General features: G+C 48.3%; 1 long non-coding RNA gene across 1 annotated transcript; it reads right to left on the reverse strand.

The window, feature by feature from the left end:
• Positions 1-2,563: 2,563 nt before the first annotated feature.
• LOC122227229 lies at positions 2,564-9,545 on the reverse strand. Its single transcript, XR_006205929.1, has 4 exons — positions 9,376-9,545; positions 7,015-7,119; positions 4,709-5,139; positions 2,564-2,887 (listed from the first exon to the last, which is right to left on the reverse strand). It is a non-coding gene; the product is annotated as an uncharacterized LOC122227229 (long non-coding RNA).
• Between the last annotated feature and the right edge of the window lie 5,723 nt (positions 9,546-15,268).

Below are 15,268 nucleotides of genomic sequence, written 5' to 3' on the forward strand. Positions count from 1 at the left end.
AGATAAGACTCACTAGGACTAGGGCAGCCGTAGAAGGCAGAGAAGTGGACAGGACCAAGAAATGTTTTGGAGGCAAAATGGACGATCTTGGATAGATTTGCTCTCTCATGTACAGCGGGTAGAAACAGACAGTCGCTGCCCTGTCCGTGTCCTGCGGACCTTTCTGGGTGCTCCAGTTGATTTCCGGCTGCATCTCTGTGCTGATGAAGGCTCTTCCCTCTCTCCTCCCCTCTCCCACCAGAACCGCCCAAAGCTGTGCTGCCTCCAAGTGGTAGACCAGCTGTGCTAATGAGGAGTGCAGCCATCAACCCATGGGCCTCAGGAGTTGGCCGGAATCATTCTGAAACTTGTGCTTTGCACCATTTCCCGAAGCTTCCCCTAAGATTCATCTTCAGGCACCATCCGACGTGGCAGGCTTAATAGGACTCACTTTTTTTTTTTTTTTATAATTTCTTACAGTTAATTTATTTATTTTGATAGAGAGCGCAGGCAGGGTGGGGGCAGAGAGAGAGGGAGAGAGAGAATCCCAAGCAGGCTCTGTCTGCACTGTCAGCACAGAGCCCGATGTGGGGCTGGGACCCATGAACCGTGAGATCGCGACCTGAGCCGAAATCAAGAGTCGAAGGCTTCGCCGATGGAGCCATCTGGGTGCCACGCTAGGAGACACTTGTGGGCAGTCTGCCCTCCCTCGGATCCCTTCCCCACCTCCCTATCAGTGTTAGCCCTGCTTCCCCGGTGAACGCTTTTTCACTTGTGTCCTTGCCCCGGATCTGCAGCTGGAAGAACCCGCACTACGGCGACAATCTTACTTCCGAAGCGTGCCCACCTCCAAAGAGTGCCCACGTGCCACCAGGCACGTCACTGGCGTCCCCCTCAGTCTGTCTGACAAGAGGAAGGGGGGAAGAAACAAAGACGGATTCCAAGGGCTGTGGGCAGGCCAGGGGGAGACACAACACATGCCAGAGAAAGCGTAGCCAAGGGGCGGAGGACACAACGGGCTGCTTGGGGATTCGCTGCCCCGGGTCTGTGCCAGCACATACGGCAGTGCCTCGTGCGGGGATTCCCGTGACCGAGTCAGCAGCGTGGCACCACCTGATTATGTGCCGTCCCGTGTCCGATGCCCCTGGGATGTCACCGATTTGCACTTCCTTCCAGCCGTGTCTGCAGAGCAGGACTGCACACTGATGGGTTCTGCTTTGATAGGAAATATCACCGAACGTTACTGGAGGGCGACTTCTTGACACGGCATCGAGTGACAGTCCAGTCGTGCCACAGTGACATTTCAGCAGTGAAGTAGAAAGCATTCACCTAGACGGTGATATAAGAAATGATTGCTGGGGCGCCTGGGTGGCTCGGTCGGTGGAGCGTCCGACTTCGGCTCAGGTCATCATCTTGCGGGTCTGTGGGTTCGAGCCCCACGTGGGGCTCTGTGCTGACAGCTCGGAGCCTGGAGCCTGCTTCGGATTCTGGGTCTCCCTCTCTCTCTTTCTGCCCCTGTCCCGCTCACAATCTGTCTCTCCCTCAAAAATAAACATAAAAAAAAAAAGAAATGATTGCTTAAATTTGTCATTTACACAAACAAATGATAGCCCCTTAGGTATTCTCATCATGTATTATTAAACTGATAACCCCTTGCCTTTAAGCAAGGGATTTTTTTTTTTTTTTTTTTTTTTTTGAAGCCCATTGCATCTGGCTACTGAGTCCATGCCACTGTTCGGAAAAGCAAAGCACTGTAGTACGACTCTTGACCTTTCTCTCGCTGCTGATTCGGAAAGAAAGATGCTTCCATTGACCTCCACCTTCTCATAAAGGTGAATGAAGACGTCCCTAGGGAAACTAGCTTTGGCTTCTCAGTATCCAGTGCATTTAAACAGTGCCAGGGAGTCAATGAAACACATCACTTCAAATGCCCATCAGTGAAGCAAGCTATTCCCTACTGGCTGGCACAAAAGCAGGAGACTGCGCAGACACCCGAGGCACGGGCTGTGTAAGGCGGACCCTAAAGAGTGGTTCCAGTCTTTGGGGCCATCAGGAAGTGTCATCATCTGTAACAGAAACTGCAAGAGAACTACATATACAGATTTGGCATCCCAGGACATGTCCATCACAGGAGATGTTCCATCCAGAGTTGCTGATGGAACTAGGGTTTATCCCATAGCCATTCAAATGACCTGTGGTTCCAACAGAGGTGAGCCTTATAGGACCCTGGAAAAATCTTACTGAAGGTAGAGTGGATGAGAAGTCGGGAAGGCCTGAGTTTAGACTTTAGCTTCACAACTACACAGCTGCATGATCCCAGGGAAAGTTACTTAACCTCCCTGAGTCTTGGTTTCCCCACCAGTAAAGTCTAGGGCTGCGCAGGCTTGTTATGGTGATTAAAGAAGACAGCGTAACTTACAGTATTTTACAGTGTGTGGGGCACATAGTAAGCACTCAGGCTGCTATTGTTACCGTCAGCGCACAAGCAATAAAAAAAAATTCTGCTTAGAATTCTATGGAAAATTGTACCTACGGAAGCATGTTGTAAATTTTCTGGTGCTCTTGGTGCAAAGAAAAGGAAAATGAAATTGGAGATTAGGAATTTGTCAGAATTTATCAGCACCGAGCGAGGAAAATGAGACTTTCTAGGGAGCAAGCCTTGTTTTTTAGACAATTAATCCGACTTTCCTGGCGAGAGGGAGGAATTTGTTAGGAGATCCGACTCCTGTCTTCTGAGTGTATACTCTGCAAGCGACTTCTTGTCTGCGGTTGGATCTAAGTAAAGCAGGCCAAAGGGCTGTCCCCAATGCTGAAGTCAGGGTTTTCTTCCACCAGGAAGTCATGAAATTAGCTTCTGGTTCATCTCTCCATGTCTCGTGTGTTTGGAGAGTACATCACCAGGACTCTTCTGTGAATACAAATAAAGATCAGGTTTCTGCGTGTGCAGAAATCGTGGCCAGTTGGAGGCTTGTGATGACCCCCTCCCCACCCAGGAACTGTTCCCCTGGGAATTCTTGTCTGAACGCCCCCGGCTTGTTGTTGAAGTTCAGTCGTCCATATTGAGTGCTCAGTAAGCATATGGGGAAGGACAATTGATCCTGTAGTCCTCATTCTTTGTTTTTTAACATTTATTTATTTTTGAGAGACAGAGAGAGGCAGAGTGGAAGAAGGGGAGGGGCAGAGAGAGAGGGAGACACAGAATCCGAAACAGGCTCCAGGCTCCGGGCTCCGAGCTGTCAGCAGAGAGCCCGACACGGGGCTCGAACCCATGAACTGTGAGATCATGACCTGAGCAGAAGTCAGACACACAACCAACTGAGCCACCCAGGGGCCCTTTATGTGAGTTTTATGGAGCATTTTCAAGAGGAAGAAGTTTGTCTTTTGGTAGCCCTGGGTCACTATGCAGAGCATACGTTGCCAGTGAAAACCACACACTATCAAATATGTCTTATTTTACTCTTCACCACGACCCTGTAAAGGTCTGATTCTCATCTCACAGGGAGGCAAACTGAGGTTCGGAGAAAGCCAATGACTCTCTCAAAGTCACAAAGCGGGAAGATGGGACAGACAGGATCTCAGTCTGAAGTGTGTGTTCTTTCCCCCCTACCCTGCCGTCTCTCATCTTACTACTGCCTGTGAAGCCACTGCCCCTCCGAGTACCTCTCCTGTCACAGGACAGGAGTGCCTGAGGCCTGTGCCCTGTTCATGCTGCTCCATAAAGAATTCGCCTTGTTCCTGGATTTCAGGGATTCGGGCATATTCTGTCCGTGTAGGGATCCATCTTACACAATGTGCCTTAAGAGGATGTGAATGGTTGTAATCACCTTCTATCAGTGATAAATCATTGTTCTCACACTTACTCGGGGAAGAGCTCCCCGTGAGTTTTAAAGTATTAATTGAGATGATCTATCTTCCAACCCTGGCTTTGAAATCTCCATCCTAGGAGAACACGAGGAGAGCCACCGTGAGAGATGACACATGTCTGTATCCCTGGTTAGCACGTAAAACGTTCTTTCCTATAAACACCCTACTAAGCCCAGCTGATATATTTCTTGTTATCCTATTAGGACAGTGACAGAACTGTGATCCTGAGATATTAGATGGTCCATAACCCACATCTCCCAAACGGTAGTCTTTGGATTATAAGCCGATTCGATCTATAAGTTTGAAAACTTCTGGGTTGAATATGGTTGAACAGGTGTCTTTATCCAAAACTTCACACAACCTTTATTGTGCTGGTGGGCATGGTAACTCTCCAAGAAGGGTCTCCCAGGCCCTTTGAGCCAGAAAATTCCTGTGTGTATCTCTTTTCAAAATGCTGACGTGGGCCTTGGACCCCCTAACTGCCCTGTAGAGCGCTGGGTTTAGGGTCTCTTAGACATCTCCAGCGTCTAAATGAACAGCTACAAATGAGCTTTTCAGCGACAACCCGTGTTCCAGGTGGTTTCCTATGATGCGGGAAATGACCTCCCAATGAGAAGGTGTATATAATAAAGTAATGAATATGCGTGTGGTACTGGGGGATCTCAGGCTAATTCTCTAAAACCAGTGGCATCACTTTGCAAAATGAGTCTTTAAAACCTCAGTGACTGGGATTTGGAAGGTCTGTCTTTGGTATTCTCCATGTGTATTGGCCGAGCAAAAGTTCTGAGGAATTTCATCAGTGAAGGAACCCATTCAACCAGACCACAGCGAGCAAAGAAGAAACTGGGCAAATCCATACTTTTACCTTTGTTATTTTAAACTTCAGTTGTAGCCGGTGTTTTGGCTCTGGCTGGTGAGTTTCAGATTCTGTGTTCCGATGAGATCTGATGTGAGTATGCTTCGAAGGACATCCGTGTGTATCTGTGTTTACTCAGCGAACTGCCCTAGGAACGATCACTGTAACAAGCCCAGTGGGGAGGAGACCTCCGTTTCCTCCAACAGCATAGGCAGAAGACTTACAGGATTAGCCTGGCCCAGAGCAAAGGGCCACACAGTGCATAAGACACTTCCAGCATCAGTCGGCAGCATCCTGCCCTTCTAGAGCTTTGTTTTTGGTGATACACGCCAAGCAGGTATTTGCATTTTATTTCTGTTACTATCTTTCTCCTGTACATACAAGGGAAGAAAACCAAACTGAAGAATCTCACTGTATGGTTGTAGTTGGTCCAGATGCCCCTAAAGGGTTAAAAACAGATGATGCCTTACATTCAAATTCAGCCATACAGTATCTATGTAACATCCTTATGCCCAGAAATGTAATACGCCAAAAGCCTCACCGCTGGTGAATTTCTACTGTGTGGTCCAGGAGGGAGGTGGGTCTCTGAGAGATTGCAGACCATCCTTCTGTGGCCCATGTGAACATTCTTAGACCATTGCCTAAGCTCAGCTTTTAGTCCCTTACGTTCCCCTTAGGATTCTGGTAGAAAAAGCATTTCCCCTATGGAAGCTCATCTGATTATATTCCCCGACTCTGTTCAACTTCTGACTATGAAATAGGTTGGGGCTTCTTTGTCTCGGGGCTTACTTGGTCTGCAGCAGTGGTTTTGTAACTCTTAAGAACAGTGAAACCTTTTTTCCACACACAACTTGCACAAATTATTATTGGGGCACCTGGGTGGCTCAGTTGGTTCAGTGTCCGACTCTTGGTTTCGTCTCAGGTCATGATCTCACGGTTCATGGGTCCAAGCCCTGCATTGGGCTCTTTGCTGGCCTGCTTGGGATTCTCCCTCTCTCCCCGTCTCTGCCCCTTCCCTGCTCTCTCTCTCTCTCTCTCTCTCTCTCTCAGAATAAATAAATAAACATTTTTTAAAAACTTGCACAAATTATTATTTCTATAAGCAGAAAAGGCAAGGAGCTAGTCCCATGGAAACTGGTTGGAAGATTCTAAGGCCCTGCCTGCTTATCACCTGCCACCAGCAATGCACTTTTTTGGAACCCTGGCGTTCCTTGGAATAGAATTTGAGAAACATTGTCCATTGACGAGTTTTGGGCTGTGAATCGGGAAGCTTAGGTTTCGTCCTTGCCTGAACACAGACCTCAGGTTGCAGTTGGTCCAATTATTTAAACACTTCTTCTCTATTTCCTCCTCTGTAAAACACAAGGAAATAGCGTATAGTCTCATTTTTTTTTCCCGTAGGGTCACGATGTGATGGTATCCTGAAATAGTTGGCATCACAGTCATTTTATACTTTTTCTTGTGTGTTCACATCTGTTAATTTGCTTTCCTGTTAAAACACCTCTGGCACAGAAATAGGGCCACTCCTAGTAGGTACAGAACCTCTTAGGAAAAATTTCAAATGCTATCCAGAAATTCAAGCTTCTGAAGACCTGAGTTACCCACAAGGCAGGTAGTCACGGTGATAACGGTAACACGGTGGGTGTATTTAGCAGACGCCATTCATTGACACAAAGGCACCACTGGATTCGCACCCCCTTCCTGCATGGATCCACTGTGGAACCACAGTGGACCTATCCCTTTGGAATCTAATTCCTCTCCATGTGCTGCCCGTGGCCTGATTCCTACACCCCGGCTCCAGAAGTGAGCCTGTGACCCAGGCCTGGCCAGTCAAAGCCGTCTCCTGGGACTTTGGCTGGAACTGTTGTGAAGGAGGGACTTTCTCTCTCTCGGAGAAGGCAGGCACTAAAAGGCCACATAAGCCAGAAACTGGCCACACCAGCCTTGTCTGCACAGGAAGAGCCCCTGCCTGAGAATGAAGGCAACCATGGCAACAGCCAAAGAACCCAGAGTAGATGGGCAAGCTGGACTGCTGGGCACATACGTTGAGCACCTAGATACAGAGGTGCCTGAAGGCAACACTTCTATGACCTGACACAACAAAATCCAACCTTTTGCTTGAGCTAGTTTGAGTTGGCTTTCTGACAGAATCGAAAGGGGCCCAACTAACATGACCACCTTGGGCAAGCTGCCTAAACTCTCTAAATCTCAACCGTCTTTGCTAGGGAATGAGGGTCCACACATCACAGAGTGTGTAATGGCACCAGGATTACGCTCCACAGAGAGGACCCTCAAGATTATTAAAGTCCATATACCTTGTTTCATTTCATCCCCTCCGTGGCAGAGCTCAGAAGGTGAATTACTTCATTTTGCAGATCAGATGGCTGTGACAGAGAGAAATTAGGCCCTTCATTGCGAGTCTGTGGCAAATAAGAGGGTTGGGATTTAAGCGCAGGTCTGAGGTCACGGTCCAGGCCCTTTTCACCAAGATACGCTGCTCCCCGCCAAGCGAGCCCCCTTGCCTGCAAGACGAAGTTCACCCACACTGCTCACAGCCACCACAGCACGTCCTGTTGAGGACCATTCGCATGGACGCAGACTTAAAGGGTGCCCTCTGGAATTGTGCAGTGCACAACTTGCCCTATACATGATGGTCCCAAAAGTCACAGACACACAGGAGACCTTGTAAGGGCAAACACCAGGGAGATATTCAAGATGTTTATATTGCGAAGGACCCCTTTGCTCATCTAAACCATTCTTCCAACACCTCCAAGCCACTCTCATTTCTTACGTCTTTGGCCCAACCTCCAGGTGGTCCTGCTAAAGACTCCTCAGCTGCTTTGCCCGAGGAAAGAAGGACCAGATAGATTTCCGGGTCCCTGTTGCTTGCTGAGCCACTGCCAACCTGATCTCTGGGTTGACAAATATGCTTTGGTTTAATATAAGCCCTTCTTACATTAGCTTTGGATTTTGGGCATTCTCCAGCAGGTTGGAAAGTGCTGTTAGGAGCACATCATGAAAAACCGTGTCACTTTAACAAACCGGAGTTCCCTCTGGCCCTTGAAGATATCTGACCAGGTGGGTTTTGGGGACTGACTGAAGGTGCCCTGTTCAGACCTGAAGCGGGACAAAAGGGGTCATTCCTGCGTCCATGACTTCACCGAAGGCCAGCCTGAACCCAGATGGACAAGGGTTGGCCAAGACAGGCCCGTGTTCTCCCCCGGCATTTGAATGCTTATCTTTAGGGTCAGGCTACAGGAAATGGAGCCTGCCCCGACGTCTTCCAAAGCCGCAGGAAGCTCCTGCCATGGCTGAGGGCATCCAGAAAACTGGGTAGTCTTCTTCATCTCCCGAGTGAGAGCTCCAGCCGTGGTATTCCCTTGCTTCTCCGGGAGCCAGCTTACCAAGAAGGAGGTTCTTGGTGAACTCAAGAGTTGCCATGACATCTTCACCCCACAGAGTCCCAGGAAAGGCCCTGCCATGACATCATAAGCCCTAGCTGGGGTGCTGGGGACCAGAGTCAAATCTCTAAAGGATAAAAACAACAGTGCAATAACACTGGGACATCTCTCAAGCCCTGGGGACCCAACCTGGAACCGGATGGTCCACATTCACTATCTACTTTGGTCCTTGCAATGGCCCTGGTGAGGGAGGCATTATGGGCCCCATTTTATAGGTGATGAAACTGAGACTCAGAGATGTTGCATGGTCTGTCCCAGGCCACCCAGCTAGTCGGTGGCAGAGCTGGGATTCGGACCTAAGTCTGCCTGATTCCACGCCCTTGACTAACACCCTATACTGCACCCCTCTTACCCATCCCGTCTTTTAAATTTCAGCTTAAGTGCGAGACTGTTTTGAACAGGGTGGCTTCTCAGCTCCCTCAGACTAAAAGTCTGGACAGCCTCATGACCTCCCTGACCTCCTCTCCCTTCCTCTCACCCCTGCCCACTCTGTGTTGGCCACATGGGGCTCCTGGCCCCTCCCCAAACACCAAGCATCTTCAGGACTCTGCTCCAGTGTCATGTATCAGAAAGGTCTACCCTGACGACTGTCTACAACAGCAAGCCTTTATCCTTTATCCCCTCTACCTTGACTCCGCGACATTCACCCAGTGTATTTTCCTGCATGGTATATACATCACCCCAGGACTTACCCGTTTTTGGTTTGTTGTCTGTCTCCTCCCCTCAACCCCACTTGGTGGTCCACTTCTGTGAGGGAAGGGACTTTTTCTGACCACCTCACAACTATGTGCCCAGAATCTGGCAAATGAGCAAATGAGTAGGGGGCTGAGACGCCAGGCTGACCCAGCTGTGGTTCGCCCTTTTCCATGGGGGACGTCAGTGGTGTGCGACTGCTCAAGAATCAGCCATTTGACCAACCGGAAAGAGGAGTCACAGATAGAAAAGCATTCGATACGTGTGTGGGTGTGTTGTGTATGTGATCAATACATTTGTCAGTGTAAGTCCAAGGTGTAGTCCAAACAGGATTGATGGTCACTGTGGATTTGCGCTGTTGTTCCAATTTAGGGAGAACGTGGTTGCTGGGTGTTTGCTGCCCACACACAAGTCCAGCCTCATGTCAGGGCAAAATTTTGCAGGTTTCTTCATCCCGCGGTTGTGTTCAAGTTTCTAGGTCTTTGTTAATATAAATTATTCCACAGATTCGTAGTGGATCACCTGTAAATGAACTTCAGACGATGTTCTTCCTAATGTGTTCTACTGCGATGGACTGCAGCTCAGGCTCTTCAGGATGGATTCCAGAACATTCCAGAACATTCCATGACTCTCTGAGGTGCCAGCTCAGGAGTTCAGATTAATAAATGAGCTCAGAAAGGCCCATGCATTCAGTTGAGGGAGCACATATGGTAGCTTGGGTGCTTATACACGTCCTGTGGGGCATGTCACCCCCCCCCCCCAATTCAAATGCCCTTGCAAATCAGAAACTTTAAGGCTTTCTAAAATGTCCTTGTAAGTTCTGACATTAAAAAAAAGTGTGGAGAAATAGCTACATCCAATCAGATCAAACCAGAATTCAGTACCAACAATTCATTATGTTGAGCTCAAATTTAACTCCATACAGATATTTTTTTCTAAATTCTGCGAAGCCTTTAAATTGGTTATACATACATGCCAATATTTCTTCCTTCTGGACAAGAGCAGAAATACTGGACCCAGGCCCAAGCCATCCCTCTTCCTCTTTATGGTGTGGCCAGAATAGCTTCAGGAAGGATCTAAATATTGAGGTCTGTACTGGTACTTAGAATTCATGATGGCTTCTATTCTCCGATAACAAGAATCTTCCAGCAAAGCTCTAGAAAATTGGAGTTTAAGTTATGAACAGAATGGAGACGATGGACACTCCTAAGAACAGCCATGTGAAATCCCATCGGCATCTCCAAGGAATGGGTCTCGGCACGGCCCTCCTGGGTCTCTGCACTCTGTTCACACAAAGGGCATTCTTGTCAGTGAGGGCGTCATTGGCAGAAACGTTCTAATGCTGCAGTTATGTTCTGCTCCCTAACCTCTTGTTCCAGTTGAGTACAAAGTGGTGAGTCTTCAAAGTCCTGCTGAACCATCAACTGGCTGTCGGACCCTCAGTCACTTCACTTCTCTGGAACCTTGGTTTGCTCATCAATGAAAAGAGGGGTCGGACCTCTTCTCCCAAGGACTCGGGAGGTGGCTTAGTTGGGATTTCAGGGAAGGTACCTACTGTGAATAACAGAAGGTGTTCACTAAAGGGTAGTGCCTTTCCCTTTCCAAAATTAATAGAGATCATAGAAATGGCCATGCCACCATAATAACAAACGCGAACAGTTGTGTCCCGTTTAGGGAGTTATGGGCTTTCGATCGTTGGACTGAGAGCCTTATCTCAGGTCATTCCCACCACAGCCACCTGTGGTGGAGTTGATGTTACCAGGAGCAGTATCATTGCTGTTGTCCAAATGAGATCACTAGGCTTGGAGGGTTGAACTGATCTCCCAGGTTCCCACAGCTAACAGAGCTAGGACACAAACCCGTTTCACCAGGAGTGAAAGCCAAATATGTTGTGAGGCCCACAGGTCCTCCATGGTCCTGCTTTGCCTTATCTCCTCCTCGACCTCCACTCCCATATCTCCTGATCACTCAGTTTTAACCACATTTGTCTGGCTGGTCCTCCCACAGACCAGGCAGTTTCAGTTTCCTGCGTCAGGGCCTTTGCACGGACCATTCCCTCTATCTGGAACACTTTCTCCCAAGTGAGCACATGTCTGACTTCAAGAATGTGCTCAAATGTCATCTTCTCGGAGAAACTTATCATGACTTCCCTATTTAAAATTGTAACACCTTTTGCCGCCACAACCTCTGCCCTGTGACCTCTCAAACTCCGTCACCTGGCCAATTTTTGTTTTCCTTTTGCTTTTATCATCTTCTGTCCTATTATAGAATTAAATTATTTATATGTTGATTGCTGTGTGTTGGGCTCTGCCAGACACGAAGTTCATCCAGAGGAAGGATCTTTGATTCCCTGATGTATCCCCTTGCATCTAGAATAGCCCCTGATGGATTATAGCCAGGGAAGACTCATTGAAAGAACAAATTAGCCAGTGAATGATAGGGCTGTCAGGGTCTTAATTATACCACCCCACCTCTGTGCGCAGCCGGTGCTGACATCATTCATTCGTGATGTGACATTTGTCCACACAGAGGTTGAGTCAGCAAATAGTCTCTATCCTCTTGGTGGCCAGCATCATGGAGGGTATCTGAGAGGCAGGTGGAGGGGACAGCCACTGCTCTCTGCTCATAGTTAGGCTGGGGAGATGAGACACACAACTGAGACAGAGGATAGCACGTTCTGTTCACTTGTGGGTTGTGGGAGACCGGCTCCAATTCCTAAAGGGCCCCTCAGCAGGTGCCGGGCACAGGCAGCCTTGTTGGGAAGGGACTCCCAGAGAGGACAGAAATCGAGCTGGGTCTTTAAAGGACTGGAATTGGTGGAAAGGAGAGAGGACAAAGCCCTCCTTTTTTGGGCAAAGCCGCAGAGGCTGGAATGGGCAGACATACAGGATGCTTATCCTCCCCGTGCTCAGATCTCGGCTTCAAATGCCCCCTTCTTAGGGAAGCCCCCCGACCCTACAGCCTTAGTCAAGCGCTGCAGTTACACAACCAGAAAATCATGCTCCTTTTCTTCAGGGGTCTTACACAGTTTGTAATTATAAATGTTCGATAAATATTCATTGAGTGATGGAATGAATACGTGAACGAATGGGTGAACGATTGAATGAGTACATTGAAGAAGAAAGCGTATAAAGACAGGCCAGCACAGCTGGATCAGGCGGTGATTTTGAGAGTGAGGTAGAGAGAAGCTCTCTGCCCACAGCACTCACCTGGCGCACTGGCCGTGGCGATAGCTTCTCATTCAACCTTGAGAGTAGCCATCGGAGATGGGCATTTTGGGGTCTGTGTTACAAATGGTGAAACTCGTTGACTTATCCAAAACCAAGCTTAACAAGCTTTCTTAGCTTGTGTATTGTATATATTGTCAGTAGTGATGGAGCCGACATCTGTACTCAAGCCTCGGGACATTCCACGCCCCTGCTTGGAGGGCAGGTAGGGACGGTGTGGCAGACGACGGGAGACTCAAACGCTGGCGTGCAGAGGAAGGTCACCCAGAACCATGCTGAAATCAAAGACCGTAACTCTCACCCCACATCCTCAACCCTGGACTTCGCGTGAGCCTCACAGCAGCGGGGAGGGTGGGGGAGCAGCAGACACACCCCTGTGACTTCGCAGGCAAACAGCGTTTTCTCGTCACTGTTGGCAATGTGACGGGACTGCCAAAAGTACATGAAACCAACTACGTAAATTGTGAGATGTACGGCACAGTTCGATTCTGCTGCCCTGAGAAACTGCAGTTTTTTGTTGTTTTTTTTTTTTCACCAAGACAGGAGAGAAAAGCTAGGAGTTCCCTGATACAACTCCATGGGCGTCGGTACCCTAATCACACCAGTCTCTCAGGCTGGATGCTGTTCACCCAGACACGCAAACATGTCTGGTCCTGGCAGCACCCCCCTCGGTCTCCCCTGCCAGCACACACACATATAGGGCTCCTGCTGAGGGCTTGGGTGCACCTTCCTGTGACTCTTTGATACACCGTTGTGATTGGTTGTGGTTTCTTTCCAGGTAACTGTGTGTGTGTGTATGTATGTGTATGTATAGGTGGATGTGTATACACACATATACGTGACACAGATGCACGCACACGTATATACATGCACTCACGCATGCACACACATATGCATGTATTCACACATGCATGCACACACATATATGTGCATTCATGCATACACACATGCATGCGTTCACATACACATGCACACGCATACATATATACATGCGTTCACACATGCACACACATACATATACATGCATTCACGCATGCATGCACATACGTATATACATGCATTCACGCATGCGTGCACACAGTACGTATATACATGCATTCACACATGCACACACATATGCATGTATTCACACATGCATGCACACACATATATACATGCATTCATGCATACACACATGCATGTGTTCACATACGCATGCACACGCATACATATATACATACGTTCACACATGCACACACATACATATACATGCATTCACGCATGCATGCACACACGTACATATATACATGCATTCACACATGCATGCACACGCATACATATATACATGCGTTCACACATGCATGCACACGCATACATATATACATCCATTCACACTTGCATGCACATACATATGTATGCATTCACGCATGTACACACATACATAGATACATGCATTCACACATGCACACACATTCATATATATACGTTCACACGTGCACACACACATACATAGATACATGCATTCACACACATACACGCACTCACACATGTATGCCCACACATACATATATACGTACACTTACATATACACACGTGCACATGTATACACACATACACTCACACATATACACACATGTGCACACATATGTGCGCACACACATATACATACACTCATATACATATACATACATACATATTCGTACACGTGCATGCTCACATACACGTGTACCCACATGCAAATGTATACATGCACAACACACACGTGCACTCACATGTATACACACATACATATACTCACATGTGCATACACACATGCTTACACACATACACATATACACGTGCTCACATGTGCACATACATGCACACACACAGACATACACACACACAGACACAAAGTCTCTGTTCTCCCTGAACTTCACAACACTCCTCCCCTAGCCCTAATTGTTTATTTTTAATGCTGATTTTTGTAGAGGTAGAATTCACTTAGACTGCACAGGTCCCACCGCACAGTTCAGTGAGCCTTGAGCACGTATACATCTGCGGGACCCTTCCCCCCAGTCACGATCTGGAACATTTCCACCTTCCCAGAAAGTTCCTTCAGGCTCCTTTCCAGTCAGTAGCCATCCTCCACAGGGCCCATCCCCTTTCTGATTTTTATCATCATAGATTAGTTTTGCCTTAACCTAGAAACTCATTTCAAAACAGAGGATACGGTTTTAGTGCCCAGTCTCTTCCATTCAGCGAAATAGTTTTTGAGATTCATCCATGTAGTTTCTGTTATATGGAGTTGGCAGTTTTAGACTAAATGTCTGTCTCCCCAGAATTCACATGCTGAGGCCCTCACCCCTCCCACCCCCCTCACTCCCAGACCCCAGACGATATTTGGAGGTGGGGTCTTTGACTACGGTTAGATGAGGTCATGAGGGTGGGGCCCCCGTGATGGGATTAGTGCCCTCATAAGAAGAGACCAGAGATCTCTCTCTCTCTTCACACACATGCACAAGGAGGACACAGCAAGAAGGTGGCCATCTGCAAGCCAGAGAGAGAGACCTCACTGAACCCGGCCCTGCCTGGCACCCTGATCTCGGACTCCCAGTCTCCAGAACTGTGGCCATGGCAAATGCCAGAAGGAAGATAAACACCCCAGCTTCCTTGACACTGCAGAGGGACAGCTCAGAGGTGTGACACGTGTCTCCCAGGGTCTCCCTGGCCTACAGTGACATCCCGTTCCTCGGTAGACTTTCTCCTGGCTTCCTCCCCATCCCTTCCCTGCTTCCCCATCTTCTAACACTTCTTGCTGGGCTCCAGATCCCGGCCGTCGGGGCTGCTGTGGAGCACATGGCCTAAGGTTGCGGCTAAGAGCCCCCCCTTTAATCTTTGCCTTTCTGCAAGCGCTTTAACCTCGGCTGCCTCATCTTAGAATGGGGATGGTGGCAGGGCCTAAAAACGATGGGACATTGGGCCCGCAGCCACCGAGTCACATGCTCCACACAAATTACCTCATTTCACATGAGCCAAATATTATTGTGATCCCCATGTTACGAATGAGGGAGCTAATGCACAAATACACGTACTGAGATGTCCTACCTACAGTCGCTTGGGCACTAAGTAGTGGAACCGAGGTTAAATCAGACGGTGATGATGATGGTGGCGGTGGTGAGGGGCTGGGGGAGGCTAGCAGTTGGAGGGGGCTTTCTTTGTGCCCAGTA

The sequence above is a fragment of the Panthera leo genome, chromosome C1 (assembly GCF_018350215.1).
Source record: "Panthera leo isolate Ple1 chromosome C1, P.leo_Ple1_pat1.1, whole genome shotgun sequence".
Lineage (NCBI taxonomy): Eukaryota > Metazoa > Chordata > Mammalia > Carnivora > Felidae > Panthera > Panthera leo.